Source organism: Schistocerca nitens, chromosome 1 (assembly GCF_023898315.1).
Source record: "Schistocerca nitens isolate TAMUIC-IGC-003100 chromosome 1, iqSchNite1.1, whole genome shotgun sequence".
In the NCBI taxonomy this organism is placed as follows: Eukaryota; Metazoa; Arthropoda; class Insecta; order Orthoptera; family Acrididae; genus Schistocerca; species Schistocerca nitens.
This window is the reverse complement of record NC_064614.1, coordinates 706,960,777-706,985,465: the sequence shown is the minus strand read 5'-3', so window position 1 is coordinate 706,985,465 and position 24,689 is coordinate 706,960,777. Positions and strand designations below refer to the sequence as shown.

Genomic DNA, 24,689 nt, shown 5'->3' with positions numbered 1-24,689 from the left:
CACAGTGTTGGCGTGATGTTGGCACCCTGCGACGGGTGAGGCCATGTCTCCTTCGATGGTTCGACGCTGTCGTCTGCGCGCTGGACTGGTGGCACGCACACCATTGCCTCGGCTTCCATTCACCAGAACCCACGAACTTCTCAGACTGCAATGGGGACGTGAACGCCGACAATGGCGTGCTCAGTGGCAAAATGTAGTGTTTTCCGATGAGTCCCCTTCAGATTCTCCTACACTGATGGCTGCATACGCATTCGACGCCATCGTGATGAACGCTATTGGGCAGACTGTATTATTGAGCGACATAGTGGACGGCGTCATTGCCAACAACACGAGATCTCGTCTCCCACGTCTTGAGGGCAATCTGAACAGCTACCGCTACATCTGGGAGGTTTTACAGCTCCAGATACTGTCCCTCCTGCACGCCGTTCTACGTGCCATATTCAGCAGGACAACGCCCTGTCGCATGTGGTGACGAATGTGCAAGCCTTCTTCGAACAACGATGGGTACTATTGCTTATGTGGCTTGCTTGTAGCCTGACATGTCGCCCATAGAACATGTCTGAGATATGGTCGCCTTGTTACTTGCTCGTTCAGGTCCTCCTGCAGCCACACTTGATGCTTTGTGGACGCCTCTTCAAACTACGTGGCAGAGTATTCCCCAGCAGCATATTCAGGCGCTCTTGCATTCCATGCCACGACATCTAGCAGCTCTGATTGCAGCACGTGCTGGACCTCAGTCACAGTGCAATTATAGATTGGCAATGCTGGTCATTTGTGTAGTGTAATGTCCCTAATCGGTGGAATATATTTCATTGTGATCACGTCTCTCGGTCTTCGTGTTTCACTTTTTTCAAGCATCTGTGTAGCTTATCCCTTTGAATGAAGCACACAACTAGTTTAAAAATGTGGTAAACGAAATTACTTGTAGATCAATTAGACATTTGACTGTAACATGTGCCAATCTGACAAACCAAAATTTCATTGATACCAACGCCATCTCTGAGGTAAACCGAGATATTTCTGTCTATTCCTACTACAAAGGAATGCGAACAGTTTAACAACAGATCAAGGAACACAGCAGGAAACTAAATGGAAAAGTAAGCATGCTCAGCCGTACCGTGGAACAATCACAGGATGTAGGAGTACTTGATCCAGTAAAATAAGGGACTAGGTGAGTCTCGAATTATTCTAAGTATGAATGCCTGACTGACCTTATCTTTGTGCCCAATATCTCCCAAGAGACAAGTAAAGGGCGCCCCGGAGTAAGTAATCCTGCAACCTCCGAAGGAGGTATAACTTTGGAATCACACGAACAAACACACCCGCACCAACCCACACAAACACACAAACACACACACACACACACACACACACACACACACACACACACACACACAAAACACGCGCGTGCGCTACGAATTGACGTTTAGTGTCCGAAATTTCAACTGTAATGCTTTTCAAAAACTGTAAGATGTATTAGGAATAAGTTAATTGACCCCCCCATGAACCGTGGACCTTGCCGTTGGTGGGGAGGCTTGCGTGCCTCAGCGATACAGATGGCCGTACCGTAGGTGCAACCACAACGGAGGGGTATCTGTTGAGAGACCAGACAAACATGTGGTTCCTGAAGAGGGGCAGCAGCCTTTTCAGTAGTTGCAGGGGCAACAGTCTGGATGATTGACTGATCTGGCCTTGTAACATTAACCAAAACGGCCTTGCTGTGCTGGTACTGCGAACGGCTGAAAGCAAGGGGAAACTACAGCCGTAATTTTTCCCGAGGACATGCAGCTTTACTGTATGATTAAATGATGATGGCGTCCTCTTGGGTAAAATATTCCGGAGGTAAAATAGTCCCCCATTCGGATCTCCGGGCGGGGACTACTCAAGAGGACGTCGTTATCAGGAGAAAGAAAACTGGCATTCTACGGATCCGAGCGTGGAATGTCAGATCCCTTAATTGGGCAGGTAGGTTAGAAAATTTAAAAAGGGAAATGGATAGGTTAAAGTTAGATATAGTGGGAATTAGTGAAGTTCGGTGGCAGGAGGAACAAGACTTTTGGTCAGGTGATTACAGGGTTATAAATACAATATCAAATAGGGGTAATGCAGGAGTAGGTTTAATAATGAATAAAAAATAGGAGTGCGGGTTAGCTACTACAAACAGCATAGTGAACGCATTATTGTGGCCAAGATAGACACAAAGCCCATGCCTACTACAGTAGTACAATTTTATATGCCAACTAGCTCTGCAGATGATGAAGAAATTGATGAAATGTATGACGAGATAAAAGAAATTATTCAGGTAGTGAAGGGAGACGAAAATTTAATAGTCATGGGTGACTGGAATTCGTCAGTAGGAAAAGGGAGAGAAGGAAACCTAGTAGGTGAATATGGATTGGGGGGAAGAAATGAAAGAGGAAGCCGCCTTGTAGAATTTTGCACAGAGCATAACTTAATCATAGCTAACACTTGGTTCAAGAATCATAAAAGAAGGTTGTATACCTGGAAGAATCCTGGAGATACTAAAAGGTATCAGATAGATTATATAATGGTAAGACAGAGATTTAGGAACCAGGTTTTAAATTGTAAGACATTTCCAGGGGCAGATGTGGATTCTGACCACAATCTATTGGTTATGAACTGCAGATTGAAACTGAAGAAACTGCAAAAAGGTGGGAATTTAAGGAGATGGGACCTGGATAAACTGAAAGAACCAGAGGTTGTACAGAGTTTCAGGGAGAGCATAAGGGAACAATTGACAGGAATGGGGGAAAGAAATACAGTAGAAGAAGAATGGGTCGCTCTGAGGGATGAAGTAGTGAAGGCAGCAAAGGATCAAGTAGGTAAAAAGACAAGGGCTAATAGAAATCCTTGGGTAACAGAAGAAATATTGAATTTAATTGATGAAAGGAGAAAATATAAAAATGCAGTAAATTAAGCAGGCAAAAAGGAATACAAACGTCTCAAAAATGATATCGACAGGAAGTGCAAAATGGCTAAGCAGGGATGGCTAGAGGACAAATGTAAGGATGTAGAGGCTTGTCTCACTAGGGGTAAGATAGATACTGCCTACAGGAAAATTAAAGAGACCTTTGGAGAGAAGAGAACCACTTGTATGAATATCAAGAGCTCAGATGGCAACCCAGTTCTAAGCAAAGAAGGGAAGGCAGAAAGGTGGAAGGAGTATATAGAGGGTTTATACAAGGGCGATGTACTTGAGGACAGTATTATGGAAATGGAAGAGGATGTAGATGAAGATGAAATGGGAGATAAGATAGTGCGTGAAGAGTTTCACAGAGCACTGAAAGACCTGAGTCGAAACAAGGCCCCGGGAGTAGACAACATTCCATTAGAACTACTGATGGCCTTGGGAGAGCCAGTCATGACAAAACTCTACCATCTGGTGAGCAAGATGTATGAGACAGGCGAAATACCCACAGACTTCAAGAAGAATATAATAATTCTAATCCCAAAGAAAGCAGGTGTTTACAGATGTGAAAATTACCGAACTATCAGTTTAATAAGTCACAGCTGCAAAATACTAACGCGAATTCTTTACAGACGAATGGAAAAACTGGTAGAAGCGGACCTCGGGGAAGATCAGTTTGGATTCCGTAGAAATGTTGGAACACGTGAGGCAATGCTAACCTTACGACTTATCTTAGAAGAAAGATTAAGAAAAGGCAAACCTACGTTTCTAGCATTTGTAGACTTAGAGAAAGCTTTTGACAACGTTAACTGGAATACTCTCTTTCAAATTCTGAAGGTGGCAGGGGTAAAATACAGGGAGCGAAAGGCTATTTACAATTTGTACAGAAACCAGATGGCAGTTATAAGAGTCGAGGGGCATGAAAGGGAAGCAGTGGTTGGGAAAGGAGTGAGACAGGGTTGTAGCCTCTCCCCGACGTTATTCAATCTGTATATTGAGCAAGCAGTAAAGGAAACAAAAGAAAAATTCGGAGTAGGTATTAAAATTCATGGAGAAGAAGTAAAAACTTTGAGGTTCGCCGATGACATTGTAATTCTGTCAGAGACATCAAAGGACTTGGAAGAGCAGTTGAACGGAATGGACAGTGTCTTGAAAGGAGGATATAAGATGAACATCAACAAAAGCAAAACGAGGATAATGGAATGTAGTCAAATTAAATCGGGTGATGCTGAGGGGATTAGATTAGGAAATGAGACACTTAAAGTAGTAAAGGAGTTTTGCTATTTAGGGAGCAAAATAACTGATGATGGTCGAAGTAGAGAGGATATAAAATGTAGACTGGCAATGGCAAGGAAATCGTTTCTGAAGAAGAGAAATTTGTTAACATCGAGTATAGATTTAAGTGTCAGGAAGTCGTTTCTGAAAGTATTTGTATGGAGTGTAGCCATGTATGGAAGTGAAACATGGACGATAACCAGTTTGGACAAGAAGAGAATAGAAGCTTTCGAAATGTGGTGCTACAGAAGAATGCTGAAGATAAGGTGGGTAGCTCACGTAACTAATGAGGAGGTATTGAATAGGATTGGGGAGAAGAGAAGTTTGTGGCACAACTTGACTAAAAGAAGGGATCGGTTGGTATGACATGTTTTGAGGCATCAAGGGATCACAAATTTAGCATTGGAGGGCAGCGTGGAGGGTAAAAATCGTAGAGGGAGACCAAGAGATCAATACACTAAGCAGATTCAGAAGGATGTAGGTTGCAGTAGGTACTGGGAGATGAAGAAGCTTGCACAGGATAGAGTAGCATGGAGAGCTGCATCAAACCAGTCTCAGGACTGAAGACCACAACAACAACAAGTTAATTGAAACCCACTTGCTTTAGTTCGTGGAGATGAAGGCGTAGAGAGCTGAATGGTGAGACAGGGAGGTCAGTCAAACGCGTGTAGAGCCAGTGTGCTGCATATACATCCTTTGGTTAGTTGTGCTTTCTGATCAGTTTAGAACATACAGCTAGGCAACAGTCGGCCTAGTTTCCGTTCCTCGATTCAGATGTCCCGTATCCCATTTATATTCTGTTCTAAGTGAAGATGTGACGACAGCAGTGCCATCACGAGACAAAAATGCAGTATATCTATCAATTATTTACTAGATTAGAGGTCATCGCAAGTAATAACATATACAGAGAATCCGTCTATGCCGTATTCATACAGTAACTCAAAGTTTGTAGCGCCTGTTGTCGGTCTCTTCTGTACACTTCTGTATGAAAAACTTCGGTACATTCCATTATTTCAACTCCGTCTACTTATTTACTTGACATGTTTGGATCTTATGCACTATAATTCAGTGCATAGACTTCCCAACTGCGAGAAATCATTGAACCAGCCACTTAATTTGCTAGCCGTGAACAATAAAACCAAGGCCAGAGGCTGACGTCTGGGTTCTAGGCAGACCATGCAATTATCGATCCACCTGCCTGTAAAATGCTCACTAAAAATTCTCTAAGCCACAGCGAAATGCACTCAGTCCAACTGCAAACCAGCATTTCCTGTACTTCTGGTACGGCATATAATTTGCACGCACCAAGTGCTGCCTCTGAAAACGTCCAATCATTTAGTTCTAAGCAAGAGCGCACTTCCTAATAACACAAGGATGCCAAATACATGACTGAACGAAAAACAGGACGCCGTAGGACCTGATAACCCATCTTGCCCAGAATATCTGTCGCAAATTCCTCACACCTAGGGTTATCATCTGGTATGACTTTTTGCAACATGTGCTCTTTATAAGCACATGCTTTTTCTTTCCACGACTTTATCGTTGTTCGCTTTTGAATAGACTGTTACTTATATCTTGTATGAACTATGGGTAAATGTCTTACTTGTATTACTGCACCTGAAAGACATAATTTTCCTGTACGAGGTGTTTTCCATTTGGAATATGCACTTCATTTCATTTTCGATTATCAACTTTGGTCCCCTTGTGCTTCACACTAAAATTACATTATATGCTTACAGTACATGACCCACACAGCAGCGTCGAAAGAGCACGATGCAGTAAGAAAACAGTAAAAACATACTAAGTAAAATGGCAATTATGACGCATGTGGAATTCTGTATGTACGAGTAGAACTAAAAAAAAAAGAAAAGAAACCCTTATCCGGCTTTAATCATACCAGTAGTCAATCGCTTAAAATTACCTGCTTTAATGTGTCGCGTATGCTGGCATGGTAGCTAAACAGGTTTATGGATTGCAGTTTATTTCGTTCTACACATAAAGCTTTGCATCAGAGACTGAGCGTACCTACCATATCAGTATTGCATTGTTGTTAGAGATGGCGTAGCGCCTTGCTCTTTCCACACATACACTAGTTTTTGGGAAATGTTGTTTTATAATGTCCAACGGGAGTGAAATCAGCAAACCGTCAGTTAAGCAAAGTATTTTTTCTATGAAAAAACCAGCATCACACAAGAAAATTTCATTGAAGAAATTTATTGCGGCTGTGGACTCAATCTCGAAAACGGCTGTTGATGGGTGATTTAACTTCTTGCTTTTGATTTAACACAATGCCACTAAAAGATGCCCTTTGTTCTTTCTGTAATGTTTTCATTGCACATTGATGCTATCTATTGTCAGATTACTGTCAGATTGTGAATTCTGACTTCAGTAAAATACAGGAAACATATTTCGCCATATGCCATGTACTTTACTAAGGCACTGTGCTATTTATCATAAGCAGGCAATGCCTCTCTACCTGCAGTATCCTCTGAAGAGAATTTAATGGAATTTGTCGCAATGATTTATCTGTAATGCCCAAAGGAATCTAACTAATCGTCTTTAGCACCATTGATCATGTAATGAATTTAGTTCATCATATACAAAGGCATTACTCAGACAGGACAGTTACTGTTAATAATCACAGGAGGTGGAAGGGAGGCGTAGGGGAAGAAGACTAACGAACTGTATTCCATAAAAGAAAATATTTATTATCAGTGAGGTGTTCTCTCCTCGATTAAAGCAATTTTTTAACAACGCAAAGTCATCTTAATGATATGGTTCCTTCAGGGAGGAGGGTGGGTTAGTTCTTAGCAAATTCTGTTGACATAATTCTCTCAGCAAAAGGATTATGTCATCAGAAGGGTGGGACTCAGTGTTCTTATGAATGCACTAAAACACTCGTTACACAAGGAAAAGAAGACAATCACAATAATGCACACGAATTGTAGGCTGTGGCCACCGGACCTAGCTTGTGACCATTATTTCTACTGAAGAAATTCGGTAGAGCACAATGGAGAAACACTAGTATGGGTGGGTAATAAAATCAAAAGCGTCCTTCCAAGAACTAAATTGAAAACGATATAACTGACACACGCAAAATCTAGCTACCTAACTCCCTCGATAATTGAATTTAATTACTATAGAGATTATCTATGTGAAGAATTGAAACGACTAACCAGAATCCCAATAAAAATGGTTTATCGTAACTGTACCCGAAAGCAGCACGACTTTCTCACCAAGCTGTCAAACCCCGATGAGCTCAGAGAAATTTCTAAAACTTCTCAGACGCTGTGGTATGGTGCAATGTCCATGAGTGGGGCCAGGCACTTTGGCTAATCGGATGAGTGCCGAAAACTCTAGCATCCGCCATTCAAGCTCGTACCACATTATTGTGCAAAATTTGAAGAAGAATTCGGCGGAAATTTCCACAGCTTGGTCTGCCTGACACCAATGGCAAGGGATACATATTTAAGAAGAATAGGACAAAAAATGTTGTGTCCGGCCCGGTCACATAAGTTTTGAAAAGTAAATTTGACGGACGTTGCCGTGGCTCCGCAACGAGAATCGTGAGAACTGTTCTGTTTCTACGATCGCACAGGCACTTACAATTGTCCACACATTCATACATATGTTTAGGTTCATGGACAAGGGGTATCATAGGATGCTGATACGAAATACGATTGTGTGTGTTAATAAATAAGTCGCAAACGCAGAATATTGCACATCTTTATAAATTTCGCGTCCATACGTGTCTAGAAGGTGGCAGCTGTCGCGTGAAAGGTAGCGGACAGACGGTATTAACGGTCTGCAGCTGGACCAAGGCGGCAGGCGATCTATAACTGTGTACCCAGCGAGAACAACGCGATTTTTGTGAGCCAAGGGACTGTCCACCGAGGATGTTCGTAGTGAAATTCGTCAGGTGTATGGCTAGAAATGTATTTCATGAAAATTTGTGTTCTGTTGAGTACAGGAATTCAACAAAGGACAAGAAAAAAACACAAAGAAAGAGCGCCCTGGACGCCCTCGTTAACCATTGATGGCACAATCTTTCCCAGTTTAGGGGTGTTTCGCTACTCCCACAACACACCAGTCTTGTGGGTTGCAGCAATTTAAGGAACCAAATAAAAACTTTACAGCGCGAGGTATCACCCGTTAGATGCGACCGCTGCAACAAGAATTTATGTTGTAGGTTTTTAAGAAATTGTCGCACTATGGGATAAGTGCTTAAGTTTACAGGAGGTCCATGTTGAAAAGAAAAATACATTTCAGGCTCGTACACGCGGCACTGATGACCGTACCACAGGCTGTGGCTTATTTATTGACTCATCCTCGTAGAAAGGAAATAATATGAATAATGGCTCTCTATGCAACCCTTCTCCCAGGTATGAGTATGTGTTAATCAAGTAGTAGAAAAGCAATTTACGCTGAACTAGGTGAAGACAAATTAATCATAAGCAATAATTTCATGAAAAATGGCTGAACCTTTAACAACATTTTCTTAAAAATGTAGACTCTTTTATTTAGTGTGTTGCTAAATGCTGTATTGTATCAATCAGTAATTTCATCTTCGAACAACACATCTCTTTTGAATATTCGCCATTTTTGCTTTGCCGTCCTTGGAAATATAGTGTTGACAGTTAAAAGAAAAAAAAAGAAAAAAATTTTGAATGTCGGGAAAGTTTTTTAATTCGCAGTACGTGTACTGCAAAATTACAATCCGAGAAGTAGTGTTCCAATACCCTGCACAGCATTTTGAATGGCAGCGGGAACCGCAAAACAGCGTCGATAGAGTGGAGGCGGCGACAGCAAGCTGGACTGCGCGGCGTTCTCTGGGAAACAGTGGCACAGAATGACGTCACGTGTTGGGCTGTGGATGGGAGCTGCACGAGTGTCGCCGGAGGCCGGCGTGTGGTTTGGGAGCGCCAGCCGTGCCACACGGCGACCTCCAGACCCCTCCTCCCACCCCTTTCCGGACCTCGATCCCTGCTATCGCGCCGTACCGACACGAAATTACATATCTAGGATTGTTTGAACTGATGGACACACAAATGATTTATGCGGCGTGGCTGTGCCGGCCCCTCCTTCTCGGAAGCGAGGACGAGTAATTACATATTTGAAGAGCCGGGGCCCCAAACATGTGGGCCCCTCGCCGACTGGACACGACTGCGGTGTAGGCAGAGGTATCGCGGGCTGCCCACTGTGAGAGAGGGGGGGAGGGGGAGGGGGAGGGGGAGGAGGAGGCTTTTATTGCCTCCTCGCGGCCGCTCCGCCGCTCTTCTCGGAACCGAATTATTGATTGCGCGCTGGGCCGGACAAAGGGCCCCTCGGCGTGTAATAGCGGCGGGCCGGGCCCTTGTCTGCGGCGCACAGTATATCACTTTTACAGCCGGCCGCAGATAAGCGCCGGCGCGGCCCGAGCTGTCCGCTTTCCGGACAATTTTGCGGAAGACTTGTGGCCGCGCCGGCATCTTTTTCTGTCCGTGGCGTAGGAGCCGGGCCTCGTATTCCAGCAGTACGAGGCTAAAACGAGGCAAAGCCGATCTATTTACTCGTGAGTAACGTTTAAATTAACTACCGGTACTCACTGATTTCTAAATAAATCTTCTCTTTATGACCTGATTGCTATCGGGCGAGGCGGCTCATAATCAAACGGCTACATTTATCCTCATTACTCGAGACACTAGTCTCATCCAGAAAAATAAGCCTTACCGTTGCCGTAGACAGAAAGTAAACGTGGTCGTCTCGAAGCATTTATTCCGATAGAAATAGTAGTCACCATCTGAATTGAGCCACTTGTCGCATCTGCTCCCTCCCCCACCCCCCTTCCTCCTCAAACCGTGGACCTCCTTTAGTAGGGTATCTCAGCTACAGAGAGACACATACTGTAGATGTAGTTACGTCGAAAGCGTATATGAACTGCTAACTGCAGAAAGGGAACAAGTCCACGATTACAAATTTTATAGGTAAAGTGCTTTATACAAAAGCTCTAAAGCAAAATAATTCAACATTTTTTTTCAAAAAATATTTGGGTAGAGTATAGGGCTCTTCAGGTTTTGTAATTTTTTATCCAGCTTTGCGTTACTGGTACCTTTAATATTTCTTTCCTACTGGGCATATTCCCTATTTGCAGTAAACAATTGGGAGATAAATTAAAGGTCTTATATTTTGCAGGTTCAAATTTATTTTATACATTTTTCTCAAACTAAATACATTTTAAACATCATTACACCAAAGTAAGTTCATGGACTAATACCTTCTCTTTTGTTTCATTTCCCTTTGTTGCTGCATATGTCAAAATTTCTTTCTAAAAGTGCATCCTTACTTGTAGGTTAAAATCATCCATTTTTAAGATGTTTATGTGTAGGTTGGCTTTGTAAGCAGGTTCCTTGCGAAGTTCTAGATTCATCCGAGTACTCTGTAAACAAAAGCTATCAGCTTGCTTTAACTATATATGACCATGCAGCTTTTCTAGAATTGAAATGATAATTAAATGAACACCCTAGCTGCAAGCAGGCGTTGATACACTTCGTTGGGGACATGTTGAAAATGTGTGCCCCGACCGGGACTCGAACCCGGGATCTCCTGCTTACATGGCAGACGCTCTATCCATCTGAGCCACCGCGTTCCCGGCCTTTGACCTTCTTCTGTGCGAACGCACACGCTATGCCCGAACTCGTACGGGACTTGGTAGATTAATCTGCCACGAGTAATGAGTATGATGGGCAAACATCTAATAGGCGCACTACGAATGTAGTGTTGTGGACATGTTGGGAATGTGGATCTCGCGGGGAGCGTGCAAGGGATAAGTTCCTGCAGACGCACTATCCTCTGTGCCCGCGGTGGCTCAGATGGATAGAGCGTCTGCCATGTAAGCAGGAGATCCCGGGTTCGAGTCCCGGTCGGGGCACACATTTTCAACATGTCCCCAACGAAGTGTATCAACGCCTGCTTGCAGCTAGGGTGTTCATTTAATTATCATTTCTATCAGCTTGCAGTTCATTGATGTTTATCTACATTGAGCTACCTGTGACGTATCGTTGCTGAAACTAAATTCGCCGGCCAGTGTGGCCGAGCGGTTCTAGGCGCTTCAGTCTGGAACCGCACGACCACTACCGTCGCAGGTTCGAATCCCGCCTCCGGCATGGATGCGTGTAATGTTCTTAGGTTGGTTAGGTTTAAGTAGTTCTGAGTTCTATGGGACTGATGACCTCAGATGTTAAGTCCCATAGTGCTCAGAGCTATTTGAAACAAATTCTTGAGTGATAGGACAAAAATCTTTTGCTTCTTTGGAATAGCTTTTCCTTAGGAATTATTACTTAGCAAGATTTTTTTTTGTCATGGACATCAATTATCCTTTCCTGGTTTCTCAGTTTTTTCGCGACTATGCCAAAATCCATATATTGTTTATAATAGAAAGAGAACACGTCCAGGGCACAGTCTCTTTCTGCAGTAAGCGGCGAACCCTACCTGTTGCTAGAGCTGCTTTGTTCACTGTGGCAGAGTTCCACATCTGCGCGTAAATGATGCACTTACCCAGTTAACCTTTGACGCATGATTGCAAAATTTTGGACGCCTTTCCTTTCTGCAGTTATCGAGTCTGAAAGTACTTATGATAACACAAACGCTCGAACAGGGCTTCAAATGTTACGTGATGTGTGAGGGTAGTTGCTTTGATACAGCCGTGCTGCAGCACACAAGGATCACACGGCAAGTAGTCGGAGGAACTGCCATTCGTCAGCGCCATCTACCGTGGCTACGTTGCATTTCTGGACACGTATTCATATTACCTTTTTTCCTCCATTTTCAATCAGGAACCCGCCCCAGCAGTTTGTCGGTTTTGTTAGTGTTCAACCTGAACACAGCGCAAACAAGATCATCATACATTCTTGCGAAATGCTGCGAAGGCCAGATGAATCGGTCGCATAGCTAAAGAAGCTGACTGGAACAAACCTAGGAGAAAAGACATTTATGGCACAACTTGATTAAAATAACGAGTACGTTGATAGAGCACATTCTCAGCAATGGGGAAATAGTTAATTTGTTATTGGGGTCAAGTATGGGGCCCAGGCTTTGGATCCAATAATCAGGTTAAATGGACGTAGAGTGCAGTAGATAAGTAAGTATCAATAGAGTTGGCCCGCATCTCGTGGTCGTGCGGTAGCGTTCTCGCTTCCCACGCCCGGGTTGCCGGGTTCGATTCCCGGCGGGGTCAGGGATTTTCTCTGCCTCGTGATGGCTGGGTGTTGTGTGCTGTCCTTAGGTTAGTTAGGTTTAAGTAGTTCTAAGTTCTAGGGGACTGATGATCATAGATGTTAAGTCCCATAGTGCTCAGAGCCATTTTAGCCATCAATAGAGTTGCATGATTTTCTCAAGCGTTGGTAGTTGTATCACACCTACATTCAGAGTCAAGTGCACAACCGAGCGAGGAGACGCGGTGGTTAGCACACTGGACTTTCTTTCGGGGCCATCCGCGGTGGCCGAGCCGTTCTAGGCGCTTCAGTCCGAAACCGCGCGACTGCTACGGTCGGAGGTTCGAAACCTGCCTCGGGCATGGATGTGTGTGATGTCCTTAGGTTGGTTAGGTTTAAGTAGTTCTAAGTTCTAGGGGTCTGATAACCTCAGATATTAAGTCCCATAGTGCTCAGAGCCATTTTCGCATTCGGGAGGACGACGGATCAATCCCGCGTCCGGCTATCCTGATTTAGGTTTTCCGCGATTTTCCGAAATCGCTTGAGGCAAATGCCGGGATAGTTCCTTCGAAAGGGCACGGTCTACTTCCTACCGCATCCTTCCCTAATCCGATGAGACCGATGGCCTAGCAGTTTGGTCTCCTCCTCCAAATCAACCCAACCCCGAGTGCAGAACAACAACTACTGTGGTGCCTGGGGTTGCAATCACAGCTCCTCTACCTTTCCGGCACCATGAAAATAGTGATCGGAAGGAAATATCTTTCGGTGCAACAAGACAAGAAAGTGGCAAAGGCGAGGTCAGTTGCAACGTATTGATCGGCGTATTGCCTGAAGGAAATAGGTGCGCGCTGAGCTGTATACGGCGATTCACGGATCGGCAGAACACCGTCACTCCCCTATTCGTCCTGTTTTGAAAGGTGCATTCCGTTTGCAGGATAGAAATATTCGCGGAAAATGGTTGGTGAGCCGAGTAACTGCCAAGTGACACACTTCCACAAGGCATTCGTCATGGACGTTTTGCTGACTTAGTAGCAGGAGACAGTATTACGTAGGAGTAAGATACTAAGAAAAAGTTTCACTTGACTCTTAGTACTTGGTGTTGTTAACGCAGTTATCTTTGCGCCCCGCCCCCCCCCCCCCCCGCCCTCCCCCCCGCCACCCAAGCTTGCACTCCCATAATGGTAGATGCTACAACTTTTTCATCGCACAGTAGAGGACGTAACAGAGCAGAATAGTTACTTTACTGGCTGGAGATGTTTAAGAACTTTGTCAAGTCTGCACAGTGATGTGTCTACACTGCAAGCAGCTACTAATAACAAACGGTTCTTTGCAAAAATAAAAAAATAAAATAAAAAACAATCAACGAAAATCCTAATCGGTAGAATCCGGACCCGCTTTGTGTGACGTGTACTCCTGCATGGTTGATCTCAGTTTAACCTGTATTTCTTTATTATGAAGCGTAGACTTTGACGACTTAGGCCATAACTTTGATCCCACGCTGAATGTGTGACGTAAGTGTATTTTTTTATGTTTTATTAAGGGTGGTAGTTTAGGCAGTTATGGCTATAGCGCTGCCTGTAATCAGCTTTCGTTGGACCGAACCACGAAGGGGACAATTGCTGCGCGCTGTTAAGTATCGGCGAAGCGTCCAGATTCCTTTGTCCGCTTGCGACAGGAACAGAAGCGACGGCTCCGTCAGCTAATACTGCCAAGGCCGGGCCGGCACTGATCAAGCCGCGGTGCGTGACTTACTGCGCTAATTAAAAACTCGCCTGTTCCGCCATTAATCGCCGCAGCCGGCGCGCCGTTGCAGTCCACAGTGACGTCACGCAGTCGCAACGGCGCGGGCCGAGCTACAGCGGTGCCGGTGCCACCGGCTGCAGCGGCGGTACAGAGCCAGGTGGAAAGCTTTTGTCCTCAGGCAGATACAGAGGTGATATTTAGGAATCGTTTTTCTCACGTTGGTACATGTAACGGAACAACATAAATTATGCGCCAGATTGAACTGCGAAAAAGTTTTGTTTCTAGGGCTCTTACAAGGGAACCTCCCCATCGCACCCCCCTCAGATTTCGTTACAATTTGCACAGTAGATAGGCCTTGAAAAACTGAACACTGATCAATCGAGAAAACAGGAAGAAGTTGTGTGGAACTATGAAAAAATAAGCAAAATATACAAACTGAGTAGTCCATGAGCAAGATAGGCAACATCAAGGATACTGTGAGCTCAGGAGCGCCGTGGCCCCGTGGTTAGCGTGAGCAGCTGCGGAACGAGAGGTCCTTGGTTGAAGTCTTCCCTCGAGTGAAAAGTTTAATTTTTTTTATTTTCTGACAATTATTATCTCTTTGACAGCTATACAGGACATAAGGATCAGGTATTGTACAATTTTAGTGTGGGAGTAGACGTGATTACCATTCCTCCAGGTTGTATTCCTCTTGCGCAACCGTTAGATGTGTTTGGTTTTCGGCAAGTGAAATACTTTGTGAAAAGATTCTATGATTTTGCGAAGCTGCACAGGTACACAGAGCAGTATCGTTTACATGATCGTGTGTCAATTATCAAAGTTCAGGCACTCACACATAATCAACTTCGCTCTCCAAAATTCCAAGACATGATCAGATTTGCTTGGACATATGCAGGATTTGACGGCCTACACACTGAAAAAATTGAAAACGTTAGAAACGTATGTTTTGACAGAGCACAGGGAAAACTGTGCGGCCGGCCGCGGTGGTCAGTCTGCCGCCGGCAGTGCTGCGAGGCGGTCGCGCGCCAGAGCGCTGCGGGCGAGGCGCGCACGGTGTGTTTGTGTTTACTTCGGCCGCTGTAAGTGCCGTTTTCCCTTCTAGACCACCATGGCGCACAACTATCGGAAGAAGACATTACGTTTCAACTTTTGTTCCGACTTCGCCCGACCCAAGCCCCTAGAGGTAGAACGATTTATACGCGATGAAGTTAAGATACCACCAACGGATCTCATTGGTATCCACTTGTCCATAGTTAGCAGTACCGTCTACGTCAAAATGATCAACGATGCGGCGTGCGACAAGGTGCTTCAAGAGGCAAAACGTGGACTGCGCTTCTGTCATTCCGACGGCAACGTCGGACCCGTTACCGTCGATCACGCAGGTCTCGGCACACGGACGATAAGGATCTTCGAACTGCCGTTCGAACTACCTGCAGACGTCGTCATCGAGGCGCTCCGTCCCTATGGCAACGTTCTGGAACATGTTGCCGAACGATGCGTACAATTTCAAACCTATCCCGTTTTAAACGGTGTTAGACAGGTCTGCATCGAGTTGCAGAAACACGTGCCTTCCTATCTACGTATCGGAGGCTGCCGTGCCATTATAATGTACGACGGCCAACTTCGGACCTGTTCCGGTTGCGGGAAAGAAGGTCACCTACGGTCTGACTGCCTTCAACGACGTGTCGCGCAGCTCCCGTTGTCGGAAGCGTCCGTCACACCCACGATGACCGCCCTACCGGTCACTTACGCAGCGGCTCTTGCCACGTCTACAGTTTCGTCCAGTCCGTCGCCCGGTCCTTCCGATCGGCACGTCCCACCGTCCCAGTCACCTATGGACGGTGCGAACGTCCCACCTGACAACCTTGCCGCCGAACAGGCTCCCGCACCGGAAGCTGAGAAGAACAGTACTTCTTCACAACACCTGTTTGACAATTTCATTGTCCCCACCGACGCCTTCGAACCAGGTCGACGCTCCTCCTTGCCGTCGTCCGACACTGAGGAACACGTGCGCAAACAACGCTCGCCACGTAGGCGCAAACGCCGTCGCCGTTCACCCACGGGCTCTCAAAGCGTCGCCACCCGCGACGACGACGACGACACCCAGCCAGCCGACATTTCCACACAGAGGTCGGCGGACAACTTTCAAGATGAACAAGACGTTTCGCAGGACGGGACCACCATGGAGGTCGCCACGCACAATATAACAATCGGTGCGCAGGTTGAGACGCCTGTCTCCCCGCCGACAACTACAGATCTCTCTCACCACGACGCCATTCCCATGGACATTGGACAGACCCACGGCACAGGAACATGGGCCGACGACGTTGAGGAAGATACGCCCCCTCCTCCGGATGAGTTGCCTCCACCGGACAAGGCTGCCTGTTAACATCAAAAGCGAGGCATTGCAGCTGATGGGACGGGACTTCCTGTCGGTGCCCTTCCGTTGGTGATGGTAGATGCGCGTCCACCACCACTGAAACAAACGTACCGGTTTGCCACACTGAACATCAACATGATCGGCACTGCGCCCAAGCTGCAACTCCTATGTGACATGCTTCGGGCCTCTGACGTCGACGTCGCCCTTCTTCAGGAAGTACGCGTTGCCACCCTACCACCAGTCTACGGCTACGACTCAATGTATTGCCACTACATGGGCGTCTTGCGAAAGACGCCTTCCGCAGTACACATCCACGTTCCATTGGTGGCTCAAATGTGCCAAACCTGCGATCAGAAAGGCCTTCATACAATGTGGCAAGGAAGCAGCAGCATGGCATCGAGACACCACAAATTTTCACCACGCCGTCCTCCGTGAGCTCGATGCGCTCCCTCCATCACCTGCCACCCATAGGGAACGACAGCGTACTAAAGCTCGTCTCCTCTCTCTTCAACGTGCACGACTGCATGGTGTCGTGGTGCGTTCCCGACGACAAGACCTCCTCCACGACGAAACCCCATCCACAATCCATGCCGCATCCGACCATAGTCGTCGACGTCGACTTTTTGTCCCCAACATCACGACCTCCGATGGTGTTCGCCACACAACACAGGCGGCAGTGGTGTCTGCCTTTGCTGAACATTATCGCCAATTTTATGATGATGAACCGATGGCGACGCCCATTCCTGATGATCTCCGTCCTTCCTCTGATCAGACCCTCACCGTAGCGGAGTCAACGTCCATGATGTCTGCAATCACCGCAGAAGAGGTGGTAGATGCGATCAACAAAGGGGCCAAGAACAAATCACCCGGACCAGATGGTCTCCCAGTGGAGTTTTACCGGGCGTTCACCACGTTAATGCTTCCTCGCTGGACGGAAATGATTCAGGAACTCTTTACTCCGTCCTTTCCAATTCCACCTGAATTCGTCACTGGCATTCTTCTACCTGTGCCTAGACCGAAGGGAGGGTCTCATGTCTCTGCATATCGCCCCCTTACACTACTGAATGCAGACTATAAAATCTATGCACGGCTCTTAGCAGCGCGCTTACGCACCGTCTTACCTACGGTCCTTTCACCTGAGCAGACTGCACGTGGTTGTGGGGCCACCTTACAAACAGCCCTAGGAGAATGCCGTGACCTGATTGCACTGGCGTCGGTTTGTCGCCTTCGTGCAGCACTGGTATCCGTCGATTTCACGAGTGCCTTTGATCGCGTTCGACACCCATTCCTCCTCATGGTGGCGACACGTATGGGGTTCCCATTGCCTTTTGTCGATGCCATTCGCCGGTTACTGCTTCCCGCGGTCTCGATGGTACAGGTCAATGGGAGGCTTGTAGGACCGATTCCTATACGCCGCTCTGTGCGTCAAGGATGCCCTATGTCTACTTTATTATATGCCATTGCACTTGAGCCCCTCATCACTGGACTTACCTCTAGACTGCAGGGCCTCACTTTGCGTGACTACACCTTTCGCTGTAGGGCGTATGCGGACGATCTCCTCTTTCTCACCCGCTCCTCCACGGAACTCAATGACGCCATCCAATGGATCCACCAGTATGGACGTCTTTCTGGTAGCATTCTTAACGTCCGTAAATCGACTATGATGCACATTGGGCGCGGCCTCCCGGCTATGGTGCCGACCCCACTCCCAGTCGGTGCCACCCTTCGTTACTTGGGTATCGAATTTACGAGCTCCACACACCGCACAGTGGCCCTGGCTTACCGGCGGCTTTTGCAGTCGATTCGGCACCATGTCCGCGTTCAAGCGCACCGTAACTTAAACCAACTCCAACGTGTGTCCTATGTCAACATGTATGTCGCCCCTAAACTGGTACACGTCGCCCAGATCCTCCCAATGCCGTTACTCCTTGGCCGCCGCATCCAATCAGCCTTTGGATATTTCGTGTCAGCAGGGGCACTTTTCAAAGTCCGCTACAACACTCTGCCTCCTGCAAAAGGTGGCCTCGGACTCGTCAACGTGCGGGCACGATCTTCTGCACTCTTTGTCCACACTCTGTTGCGGCTCTGGCAGGGGCCGGTCCCGTCCTTAACACGCAGTCTCTTAGATATCCTCCGACCAGCTTCTCTCGATCCACCGATCAATGTGGCACCTATTTCTCCATTATTGTACCATGTCGCCAATTGTTTCATAGAACTCCGCTACGTTCGGGCCGATCTTCCAGTCACCCGTCCTCACCGTACAAAAGATTATTACCGTTTGTTTATGCTGTCCAACCCTTGCGACCCCATGGTGCTACAGCATCCTGACATTAACTGGCGCACGGTTTGGGGGTGTGTGCATGCACCCTTTTTACCGTCGTCTGTGTCTGCACTCTGGTATATTTTAGTCTATGGGAAATTCCCGACTAATAGCCGACCTTATCGCATAGGACTGGCCACCTCCCCACTCTGCCCTGACTGTCAGCTCGAAGACACCGACGAGCACCGTCTTACGTGCTCCCTGAAACAAAACGTATGGCTCCTCATCCAACGAATCGTGGGCTTTTACCTACGTGCCCCGCCAACGACGGTAACCCCGGATTTCCTGTTGTTGCCCCAGACATTTCACTACCCTCTTGCTAAGCACCATACCCTAACCTGGTTTCGAGGACAGGCTTTAGAATACCTCTTTCAGAGTGGTCCGCATACAGTCCTTGACTTCTGGTACAAAGTTGTGACCACGCATAGCACCCTCACCCGAAAACCATCTTACCGACAAACTTTTGCCGGTTTTCTCCGCAGCGTCTTCCTTGACCCCCCTCAAAGTTGGGGTGTACCATGCCTACCTGTCACATGATGCAACACCCTTATCCACGTTCTCATGCATCGACCAAAAACCAAAACAAACTTAAAAAAATGGAAGAAGACGGAATATGTTGTATTTTGTTGTATTTAATGGTTTTCATTTCAATATTTTTTTGTTTAACTAACAGTCATTTGTATATGTTTCAATGGTACCTTGAAGAACTCTTGCATAGTAAATATATATGTACTTTTAGTTTGTTCACTAAAAATTATTAAAAAAAAAAAAAAGAGCGGTTCTGGCGCTGCAGTCCGGAACCGCGAGACTGCTACGGTCGCAGGTTCGAATCCTGCCTCGGGCATGGGTGTGTGTGATGTCCTTAGGTTAGTTAGGTTTAAGTAGTTCTAAGTTCTAGGGGACTTATGACCTAAGATATTGAGTCCCATAGTGCTCAGAGCCATTTTTGAAAACTGTGGGACTGTGAAACTGTTGCATTCATTTGTTGCAGTTTATGTGACAAACTCTTATGTTTTCATCACTTTTTTGGAGTGATTATCACATCCACAAGAAAACCTAAATCGGGCAAGGTAGAAGAATCGTTTTACCCATTCGCCAAGTGTAAAAGTTAGGTGGGTCAACAACATATTCCTGTCATGTGATGCACATGCCGTCAATAGTGTCGTATAGAATATATCAGACGTATTTTCCTGTGGAAGAATCGGTTGACCTATGAACTTGCGATTAAATGTTTTCGGTTCCCATTGGAGAGGCACGTCCTTTCGTCTACCAATTGCACGGTTTTGCGGTGCGGTCACAAAACACAGACACTAAACTTATTACAGTGAACAGAGACGTCAATGAACGAACGGATAGATCGTAACTTTGCGAAAATAAAGAAAGTAAACTTTTCACTCGAGGGAAGATGTGAACCAAGGACCTGTCGTTCCGCAGGTGCTCACGCTAACCACGGGACCACGGCGCTCCTGAGCTCACACTATCCCTGATGTTGCTTATGTTGCGCATGGACTACTCATTTTGTGTATTTTGCTTATTTTTTTCATAGTTCCACACAACTTCTTCCTGTTTTCTCGATTGATCTGTGTTCAGTTTTTCAAGGCCTATCCACTATGCCAACTTATAACTAAATCTGAGGGGGATGCGATGGGGAGGTTCCCTTGTTAGGAGTAAGCTAGTAACGTTGTGTTTTTCACTCAAACGGAAATTCATCCGAAACTAATGAAGCTTTGTAAGGAGCCTGCACGTTCAAAAATCAGCATTTAAAAAATGGGTCGCTGCTTTGAGTCGCGGTATTAGTTGTCATGAAAGCCATCGTCGTTCAAGATGTCTCAGAACCATAATCACGAATGGTGTCTTCACGGTCGTCGGTTTAACGTGTATGAAGTAGCTGATCCCATTTGAGAAGAAAGAATGCGCCATACTTTACATAAAGAGTAAAGAATCATAAGGAATGAGGAACATATGTGCTACCTTTGCTGAATGCTTATGGAAAGAAAAGAATGAAAAGCACTTTCCAAAAAATGGTTCAAATGGCTCTGAGCACTATGGGATTTAACTTCGGCGGTCATCAGTCCCCTAGAACTTAGATCTACTTAAACCTAACTAACGTAAGGACATCACACACATCCATGCCCGAGGTAGGATTCGAACCTGCGACCGTAGCGGTAGCGCGGTTCCAGACTGTAGCGCCTAGAACCGCTCGGCCACTCCGGCCGGCAGCACTTTCCAAAACGTTGGAAAAAGATTAAGCAGTCTGACACCTTCCACTATCATTGTCTAACAGCCTAGGAGTTAAGCGCTATGCTCTGTCGGTACTATTATTTTACGTATACTGGCTCTCAATAGACACAGCCGCGTGGGATAGCCGCGGATCGAGTGGCTGCCTCCGTCGAAGGTTCGAGTCGTCCGTCGGACATGGGTGTGTGTGTTGTCCTTAGTGTAAGTTAGTTTAAGTTAGACTAAGTAGTGTTAAGCTTAGGGACCGATAACCTCATCAGTTTGGTCACATAGGGCTTAAGACAAATCTCAGTAGACACCGGCCAACATCCAGCATGTACACTACAACATCAGTTGTACGAGCTTGGCCTCAGATAGTTCCTCTGTTCCCCAGCTTTGATAGCCTTAAATTTTTTTCGCCGTGAAGTGACTTGGAGAGAAAAAGCTGTTGTCGAAAATAATGTTTATGTATGCTACGAATAATGAGCGTTATATGGGTTAAGTTGAAAATAACTTTATTTTCCAGCAAATACAGTATGATACATTCTGCGCAGTGCAGATAAGAGGGCGAGAGATTTATTTTTATATAAAACAGTTACGTGTTCATTTTTTTACAAAACCTGTCAAAACAGGTCTGTATGTCTTCTTTAACGACAGTGGGAAGTTGCACAAGCACAAAAGTAGCTGAATAAGACAAGGGGTTTGGATGACACAACAGCGCCGCAAGACGAGGAACTGCCGAAAATGACACATCACTGTCTCATTGAGGTTGTTTACAGATAACAACACTGGGCTCGGACCTCCAGAGTGAACGCCGACGAAGTGAAATGTGCACCAAGTGGGGTAACATTTTATTATGAGATTACTCGATTTACAGTGTGTCTGGGCACCTTGGTCCCTAATTTTTGGGCCTTGTAAATGAGGGGCAGCTGCGAGCCGTGCGCGGGCACGCTCTGAGGCATGGTGCGCACTTCCCCCGCTGCCACACCACTGCCGCACCGCGAGGAGGAGGAAGAGGGAGAAACCGTGCACGCGCCACATTTAAATGACAGTGCAGGCGTACTGTATACGACTTGGTTTTATGTTTCACATTTCACAACAACATAAATGGCAAACAAAACAAATTTTCAGTATCATTTAATTATTTTAGGCATTCTGAAAGACCTTGACCAACCGCCCCTACAACTCTGTTCAAATGTTCAAATGCGTGTGAAATCTTATGGGACTTAACTGATAAGGTCATCAGTTCCTAAGCTTACACACCACTTAACCTAAATTATCCTAAGGACAAACACACACACACCCATGCCCGAGGGAGGGCTCGCACCTCCGCCGGGACCAGCCGCACAGTCCGTGATTGTGGGGCCCAGACCGCTCGGCTAATCCCGCGCGGCTAGAACTCTGTCACCAATTTAATGTTCAGCTAACCACAAGTAAGAGGTTACCATACACACACTATGCAACACAGTGAGCCGGCCGGTGTGGCTGAGCGGTTCTAGGCGCTTGAGTCTGGAACCGCGCGACCGCTACGGACGCAGGTTCGAATCCTGCCTCGGGCATGGATGTGTGTGATGTCCTTAGGTTAGTTAGGTTTAAGTAGTTCTAAGTTGATGACCTCAGATGTTAAGTCCCAATAGTGCTCGGAGCCATTTGAACAATTTTTTCTTTTCAGCAGAGTGAACCAAGGCCGTAACTGCTGTTCAGCATAGACTATTCCGCACTGATCTTGCTCACAGCACCCACCCAAATGTATAGATCTTTCCAGATTCGCGCATATCGAGGAGATTAACACTCCTTATCAGTGTATAGTAGATGTGAGTGTGTTGTAATGATATAACAGACGGTTATGAAGAAGAAACGTGTGGTCTATGCATGATGGATTTAGTTTGAAGCATTTTACGTAAATCAACTGCGCTATCAATTCAGATGTATTGTTCTAGTGTTTCGGGTCAGTACCACGAATGCATTGGTAAGATAGAAATGATCTTGGATACTAAAAACATACTGTCCTAATGCTACACGGTTCTGCACCAGAAAATAGAGCAAACGCACTGCAGCTGTAGAATATGTGGTTGGCGGTGACTTGATGCATTCGAGAACAGCGCTCTACTATGCCGTCCGATCAGAAAAATAGTGTATTTGCAGTAGGTGTTGACAGCTCTACTACATTTACAAGCAATTTTAGAATATGTGGCAAGAAGTTACGTCATGATCCTATGGGCAGAAGTGACACAAAATCGATAAAATTACGAAAAATGACGGAAAATACTTATAAATTGATGGAAAATACGCCCAAATGCGGGGCAAATTGAGAGGAATGAGTGGGTACATGCATGCCTTCTGCTTGTTGCAGGAAAATTCTTGTGCATGGGAACAAGTATGCGACAGCAAGAGGAAGACGAAAAAAAATTGACATGAAAGCACCTGGAACATGGAAAAAAGTCATCTTTTCGTCGACAGTGATAAGACGGTTGGGACAGAATATTTAACATAGATGACCATCAAATGTAGAGTAATGAATTTATATATGTCGAGTCACAAGCCCAGGTGTGAACCCAAAGTTATCAGCAGCCGCCTTATAAATTTTATAAAGTGTGATTACATAAAGAGCGTTGTATTACCCACTTGGGTGACTGCAGTATACAACTACAGAATGGATCGCGTGTTTGACCCTGTGCAGGACTGTTTACGAGTTTTAAAATCTAACAAACTGTATTTTACAATGTGCTCCTCTGTGTTCTCCACCAACCATAGTCATGCAGTGTGAGCTAACAAATACCATACAAACAGTTGCTGCTTGGATTTTTCTTTTAGCAACATTCTACTATATGTCTATCGAGGTAATAGTGGTACATGGAAGTTGACTGCTGTTTTTGTTGTTTTCCTGAAAAAAAGAGCCATCTGCTCTAAACTGACTGGATCTCTGTTAAAGGATGATACAAAGTGGATGGTGTGACCCGTTGAGAGGGGTTGTAGCGAGGTATGATTTAATGGTAGACTGAGATGCATACTAGGGAGAGGGAGCTGTTGCTGCATGCCATTTACCACGTATTTAACCATTTTTTCCCGTTGTTCTCTCGGGGCGTATCGCTTGTGTGGTATAACTTACGATCGAATAGTATTCAGTTGCATGTTCTGTATCTGTGACTTAGAGCACTATCTACCTGCTATGATTAACAGCCAACGTCTGCATAGCACAGTCAACAGAAGCTTCCAACGCATGTGTGAAGACGAAACGTATCCAACAATGGAAAAACTGTTTCAACGCCCTCGTCTAAGCGAATGAAGATGTATGCGATGTACTTCATTTCCCTGTCACATCTTCAATATAAATCGAGTGTTAAGTTTCATATATGTACTTCAATCACGAGCCACCTGCTCCAGTGAAACAACACCTGTATATTTAATAGGCTCGCCACGTGTGGCCAATGCCGGTATGCAGACTGCATTTGTTTCCGATATATCAGAACACATTGACACAGTAATAGCTTATCGAGTTCTCTAGCAGATGACGTTAGCCCTGAGAGAAGCAGATCATCTTCCGACTACGGTGCCTGTATGTAGTTTGCAGATGTACTGCAATACAGTGGCAAAATTCTCGTTCTTCTTCCATGCCCTGTATGATGTGGAGGCTTC

The 24,689-nt window shown here is 45.8% G+C and overlaps 1 long non-coding RNA gene and 1 other non-coding gene across 2 annotated transcripts in view; both read left to right on the top strand.

Annotated features, from left to right (window-relative positions):
* LOC126236858 (uncharacterized) overlaps positions 1-24,689 on the top strand; it is a 423,152-nt gene that overhangs the window by 344,625 nt on the left and 53,838 nt on the right. The window lies entirely within an intron of this gene.
* Positions 11,037-11,111, top strand: Trnat-ugu (transfer RNA threonine (anticodon UGU)). The gene has a single exon. It is a non-coding gene; the product is annotated as a tRNA-Thr (tRNA).